Here is a 7,498-nt window from a genome sequence, read left to right on the forward strand (position 1 = left end):
AGCTGGAGATTTACATCAGCATTGCAGCAACTTCTGTGAGTCCTAACTCATCTGAGAAATTCCACATCTCCAACATGACATCGGTGCTGAAGAGGAAAATGAACCACATTCTGCAGATCCCACCAAGGACAGCTTGTGACGTTCATGAACTCATTCAGGAGTTGTGAAATACATCCGCAAGGCAATAAAGAAAACTTTTACACCTTTATGAGAAATGTTAAAGTCACTTGGTCTGAATATGGAAAAGTGAATAAGAATTATGGGGGGGAAATATGTCTCTTTGAACACAGAATAAGTTTACCAAAACATTTTTTTCTGAATTAGATCCATTTTTATTTTCAGAAAAAGCTGTATTACTTAAAGAGCTTCTCTTTAAGTAATACACTTTCTGACCACTTTGTCAGGCACACACTATTATTGCCAGGTGGGAGCCTCTTTTGTCACACTGACAAAATATCAGTGACAGATGTAAGATCACAACTGAAATATCCAAGCATTTTCAGCTAATCAGTCAAACAAAAGCTTAATGAGGAATAAAATGGAACAAGAACTTTATAAAAATGTTTGTCCACTTGAGTCAAATATTTGAGTCTGCTGGAAAACTTATGGCAAAGAGGAGCAATCATATTTAGATTTAATTTCTGAAGTCTCACTTGCCATATCATTACCCATTCACATTTTGGGATCCCATCGAGTCATATTTTGCTTGAATTACTTCACACAGACAGATTAGTTATAAAACGACAGCAGAGAACATCAATATAATGCTTAAGACAGAACCTTTAAATGTTCCAGATTTTCCCAATATTCCATCAGTACTGTCATCTCCTCACTAATCTTTTCACATGTTGCACATTTAGAATGAAACCTCCTGTGCCACGGACCTCAGAGTTGATAAGCTGTTAATGAGATCTGTAAAGTTTTGCAGGGTTACAGGAGTTCAGTGAGACATATGTTTAAAAAATGCCAAGCAACAGGTTACAAACCTTCATGACATTTATAATGAATAAAGGTGTCGTGTCAGTCACTTGCTGCCACTTTTAAGATGTCTTATGTCATTTAAACTTCAATAACATCACTTCCTGAAAAAAACATACATTCAAATCTATCCTGAAGACCATCAGCTATGTCTAGCCTACATCCCCCACCGTCTACATGGATTATTTTAGACCCACAGAAGCATCTCCTGTTAAGCATAGAGAGGTTCTGGGTTTGCGCAGATGACACTGGGGCCATCCTTGATCTGATACCACCCACCAGATTCTTCAATCTGCCAGCACCTTGAAACAGCTCCAGCAAACAGATATAAATATGACTTACACTCGCTGCCCAACTTGTTTCATGGGCCAACTTCACGTTCCACTATTTCTTTCTTATGCTTATTTTTAACCTAGCACAAGCCTAGCAGAGGAAAAAGTCTTCCTTTGTGATATGAGCTGTTTGAACAGCCTCGAGTGGTGCGTGGAGGAGATGGTTTTAATTGCCATCTGTGGAACAAAATACCTGGTATGTTAACAAGCGAGGATAGATTTAGAAAGTCTGAGAAATAAGAACAGTTCCACAGTGAGGATTTATCAACACAAATAATGGGAATGTTAACATGCAACTTCTGCTGTACACTAGGGGAGCTCAGTTAAAGCAGTACATAGCAATGATTTGGTCAACGGTAAATTCATGACAATTTGTGATTCTAACTCATAATTAAAATTGTAAATGCTGTTTTTAAAGTGCTTGAATTATTTTTCTGAGTTTAGTGTTTTTTTAACATTGAATATTTTTTCCACATAAACCTGTTGACACAAACTACATTTTCAAAGAATTTTCTAGTCTGACTTCAAACATTTAACCTTTTTGTTATTCTGTGTATTGTTTGTTTGCTAGGAACAGACACAGGAAACACAGACCAAGTTATCCTGATGTTTGCAGCCATGGCTACTTTGCAACACCTGTCCCTAGAAAGACATTTAACAGTTGATTTAAATGAAGAGTTGAGGTCAACAGTGAACAACAAAATTATCAAAAAAATAAAAAATAAAACAATGTACTTAGAACTACTGAATCAAAACAATTACAATATTTTAAAATGAGTACAGTTTTGGATAATCTATAGATAATTAATCCTTGATGAGATCATTTTAGGGCAACCATTTACGTCAAACTTACACAAAATGGAGAAACGGGTCAACGTTGTTTGACAACATGAAAAATCACACTGAGCAACAATTCAGTAACTACCTTCTTTCAGACACTTAATATTGGAATTAAATTTTGTGGAAAGTTATAGGCGATAAAATACTTAGGAAGTAAATTCATTAATGCAAAAGAAAAAAAGCACATATGCACAGTACACTACATCAGGACAGTTGCAAAACCTGGAACAAACATAATCCGAAATGAAGCTAAAAATGGAATAATTGACTGAATAAAAATGGGAAATTAAAATCTGAAAGACAAGCAACTAGAAAAGAAGAGGTGGGAATAAAACACACTGAAGCAATGAAAGGCAAATATAATACAGTAGTTATAATATCAACAGTCAGACAGCCTCTAAGATGTCTATAAGGCTGAAAAGGGAAAAAAAGGAGTGTGAGGACGGTTTCTACTATATTGACGGTTTGTGGCAGTGGCTGCCTGGACTCGTCTCAAGCTGCACAGTTTTAATCTTGTTATGCTCTGAATCCTTGTCTTAGTGGACTAACAGCAAAAAGAAGGAAAAAAAAGTGACCTGTTTATCTACATTTCACGAAAATCAATGTGATGGAGACAGTAAAAAGCCCTGCAGCGTGCAGGACATAATGGAGATGATCAACACAGCCGATGTGACGTGAGCCCCGGTGCCTCCTCTCTCCTTGGACTCACAACTGCACTCAGATTAGCAGGCATGTCCGTTTAGCGTGCGGCTTCCTCGTCTCTGCTGGTTGGACGGATATAAACAGAGGTGACACGCTGACGTCCACAGAGCAGGAAGAGAGGTGAAGTGTGTCCCAGGCAGAGGAGCTTCAGGCCTGGAAGCAGGCGGAGCAGCTGGAGGGCAGACGGAGGAGAGACTGAGCTGGCTGAATGCTTTTTGACAGCTGGGATGTCCACAGTTTGACCAGAGCGTTTAGGAACGTCCTCCCAGATTAGCAGCAGGACAGACAGAACGAAGTGATGGACCAGAACATGTTGTTGCTCTTTTGCTGCTTTTTGGCTGATGTGTTTGTGTCCCAGGGACAACAACAAGTTTTATTTAACAACTTTCTTCATGATTGGTTGACTTCCCTGAAGCTCAGAGTTCATCCGTCGTGATTTAAAAGTTTGCAAACGACTTTGCAAAAAGAAAAGTGTAAAAAGGTTCCCAGAATATTCCAGGAGTAATGTTCTTATATTCGGGGAACAGTACTGATACTTTAATTTGGTTGAGCATTAGGATCTGTTTTCACTCGTAGAAACAACATTGGACCTGTTGGGGGAGAATGAAATTCATCTTAGCTAGAAAACTGGAATTCTCCCTCTGTTGGGAAGAGTCTGCTTCAAACAGAGAAGGAATGGCGAATGATGACAGCATGAAGTAAGAAAATGATTGATTGATCAAAGATTTGTGTTAAGCAAGAGCTGCTACTGGATTAACTTGTTCAGCGTCTATGTTCCAGTGTAGGTATGAAGTACGGAAAGTGACTAACGCCAACAAGATCCAATAATAAGATGAAAATATGATGAGTTCCTGCTATCCTTTGCTGATGTGGTTCATCTGAACAGAATGGTCCCCATTGCCTCCCTTTGGAGCTTTCCACAGAACGTCACTTTGGGGTAAATCAAAATAAAATCAGTTATTAATTGCATGTTGTAGTTCCGTAGATATCATATTTGAATGTCCACCTGATAGTTTTCAGCATTTAGATGCTTTAAGAAAATGCAGCTAGATCTTGGTTGACAAAGAAATAAATAAAAGAAGTGATGCACCGAATCATCTGCGAGTCACGTTGGTTCCCAACATATGACTGCTTAACATCATTAACATTGTTCAGATGTCCAAGTCAAAAATAGAAAAAAAGAATGGGAAAACAATATGGAGAAAATTTCAGCCCAAGTTCAACAGCAAATTTAAATGCATTGATGTCCAGTCAAAGATTATTTGAATAATTTCAAGAAACCATGCAAGAACGAAGGTCAAAATTCAAACTTCCTATTAAGCTATCTGAATAAGACACAATGGATTTGTTTCTGGAACAAGAGTTGCTAACAAATAAAATCCCAATCAGATTCATTAAAGTCTCTTGCTGTAACTTGACATCACATGGAAAAGTTAAAAAGGTATAAAAAAACTTTTGCACTGGTGAAGGTGTATTTACTTTTCTGTATTTTTTTTTTTTTTTTTTTTTTTTTACTTAGCCTTATTTAATTTAGGGCATTGATGCCTTTTAAATCCACCGCAGTCTTGCAGAAAGTTGAAAGTTTGTTGAGTTTTAATTTCTGTCGCTTTTCCCCTGTGGTTTCTGGTGAGCACATTTTTATGTTTGAAAACCTGAAGTCACGCAGTTTGGTGCAGCAGGTGTAATCTGAGCCACGTCTCTGTGAATTGTCAAAGTTCTCCGTCGAGTGCTGAAATCAGCTGAACTATTTCCTGTGCTTGAAGTCCAACATCCTGCCTTCACCCTGCAGATCTGCCACCTCCAGCTTCCTATTTTCTCTGCATCTAAACGCAGCGTGTTCGGCAGTTGGCTGGGCCACGTTGCAGGCTGTATTTAGAGCAGCCGAGCGGACCGGCGCCCCCCTTTGTTCTGAGCTTGATGAGGAGGAAACCCTGCTAGGCTGCGACGAGTTCTCATCATCACCATGCATCTCTGCCAAGCTGCTCGGCCCCGCTCAGAGCCGCTGCCGCCGCCGCCGCAGAGCAGGAGGAGGAGGAGGAGGAGGAGGAGGCTGACTGACAGGAGAGGAAGAGGGAGAGATCTCCATCCTTCATCACTGCTCGACTCGGAAGGAAGAGGACTTCTGTAAGGAGTGGGAGCATCATTAAGGAAAGGGTCCATTTACTTCGGCACCAACAAAAACATAACTCCAGCAGAGATTTCCAAGTGGGATTTGGTATTTTTCACTGTGCGAGTCAGGCAGAAGCTTGTAGTTCTGATTTTAGAGTTTATGAGATCATACAGCAGTCGCCTCATAATAATGTAGGTTAGTTTTTAATCATTAAAATTTAGGAGGGGACGTAAATATTTTATTTGTATTTAAAGAGCAACATTTAATTACTCGCTGATGACATAATGAAATCTATTTTTTAAATCATCCTCTCAAATTTTCTGTAATTTGTTTTAAGTTGATTTAAGTAAAGAAATTAGGAAAAATATATATTTTGGAATGCATTAAACAGAAGGATTGGAGATTAAAACATTGACTCAGGTGTGTAATTTTGGCTGCATGTTTATGTGCCAGTAAGACAAAGGAAATGCACTGATGGATACACAAATATACAGATAAATAGATGCTTAAGTAAAAAAAAAAAAAAGATTTTGAATCTGAAACATGAAATACTTATTTAAAACTTTACTAATTTAGATTGCATTGTACATGTTATAACTACAACCTGCACTTTATTCTGTGTTTATCTTTCATGTTTAGTAGTTTAGTTTATTTTCTGTGTTTCAGGTCATCATCTTTCATCTGTATGATGCAACAATCCATCCGTTGTTTATTCCCTCTCATCCTTCCAGGGTCACAAAGGACTGGGGCCTCTCTCCAGCAGTCGTGGTCCAACTAAACTAAGTAAAGTAGATAGTATCTACATTATTAAGAAAATCCCCACTCTGGGACTAAAAGCACAGATTTTTTTTTTGTATTATATAAAGAAAAGTGTGAAAGATGTATTTATTTTTTATCATTATTTCTCACTATTTATATTTAGGTAATGGGAAGGAAATTCACCCGACCATGCTGAGTGAGAGTTGTTGTTTTGTAAGGTGTATTGTTAGATTTATTTATTTATTTGTTTATGCAGCTTTAGATACCTTCAGCTGCATTCAGAAAGTCAAAACATGTATAATTCTGGTAGCTTTCTCATTGCTAAAGTTCTATTTAATTAAACTATTCTTGCATTGGTCAATCTTTTTTTTTCATTTTTTTTTTCATTTTAAACCAGAGTTAAGCATGTTAAAACAGCAGAATAAAAATGACGACTGAGGGGCTAAAATTAAAAACCTTTAGTGAAATCTGACATCTTTTCATGATTCTCACAAACATGCAAAAGCACAGATATATTATGATCCGCTGTGATGTTCAGAAAAGTTCAGAAAACAACTGAAGCCTGCAACAACGACATCCACAGTCGATGTCAAACCCATGTTTTTTTCTTCTTTTACATCGTTCTGCACCAACAAAGCAATTTGTTTCCCCAGAGTGTGCTAATTTCTAGATTTCACAGTGCCAGGTGTTACGGCTGCCAGTCATTACATGAAAATCAGCAAAACCTTAACCACGGTGCTTCATCCCCGCCGTAAAATGCACCCAGCTCAATTCTCTCTGATTTGGGGAGTGGGGAGGAGGGGTTGTGGAGTGTCTGTTTTTTTGTTGTTTTTTTTTACTTTAGAAAAAAAAAGAAGAAAGAAAAAAGCAGTGACAGACAGCTCTCCTGATTTTGCACCCTGATGAATGAGACAAAGATCCGCAATGTTTGATGAGTTTGTTTCTCCTTGCATTAAGCGTTAACCTTGCATCTCTGCAGGATTTATGGGAAGAATCATTAAGGAAGCAGAGGAAGGAAAACAAAACATCACCGGTTGATCTCGGGCCAGGTAGCGCCACATTTTGAAGTGGACACAGAAACTCTGCATTTGGGTCAAACAACAGTGCAGAAAAATGTTGCAGTATGTTTTTTGTTTTTTTTTTCATTTTTTACAGAAACAACAGCCTGCTCACATGCAATGTAAATATTGGATTTTCTCACAAGTGTTGCCATGAATTATTAAGTGTTTTCCAGAAACATGGTGGCATTTCTTTTAATTCTCTGGCATTATGTGATTAACTTAAAGATTTCTGGAATACAAATGTGCTCTGAGGATGTGCTGGGATATATTTAGAGCTGTTAATATGTGGCATTAATTATGCACATGTATGTAGAATTAATTAAATCAATCAGCAGCAGACGTAACTGAAGAAGAAGGCGGTAAAACGCGCGTCTGTAACTGCCGGAGGGTTTTTTTGTTTTTTTTTTTGCTTTCCACGTTTTCAGTTGTCACTTCTTTTTTTTAACACATTCTGATTTGATTTAGTGACTTCTTAAATTAGGCTTTAATTCCACATGAGGAAAAGAATAAAATTAAAAGTTTCTTTTGATGATATGAAAATTATTCCACTGATTTGTGTTTTTTCTTTTGTTCCTTGCATTATTACCATACGATAAGTGTGTGCCAAAACAGACTGATTTATTTTAAGGAAATCCACACTTGATAAATTATTTAAACTTGCTGAGATTATCAGTGTGTGTGTGTATGTGTATTTGGGCGTGTGTGTGTGTGTGTGT

The sequence above is a fragment of the Poecilia formosa genome, unplaced genomic scaffold (genome assembly GCF_000485575.1).
Source record: "Poecilia formosa unplaced genomic scaffold, Poecilia_formosa-5.1.2 Scaffold54, whole genome shotgun sequence".
NCBI classification, from domain to species: domain Eukaryota; kingdom Metazoa; phylum Chordata; class Actinopteri; order Cyprinodontiformes; family Poeciliidae; genus Poecilia; species Poecilia formosa.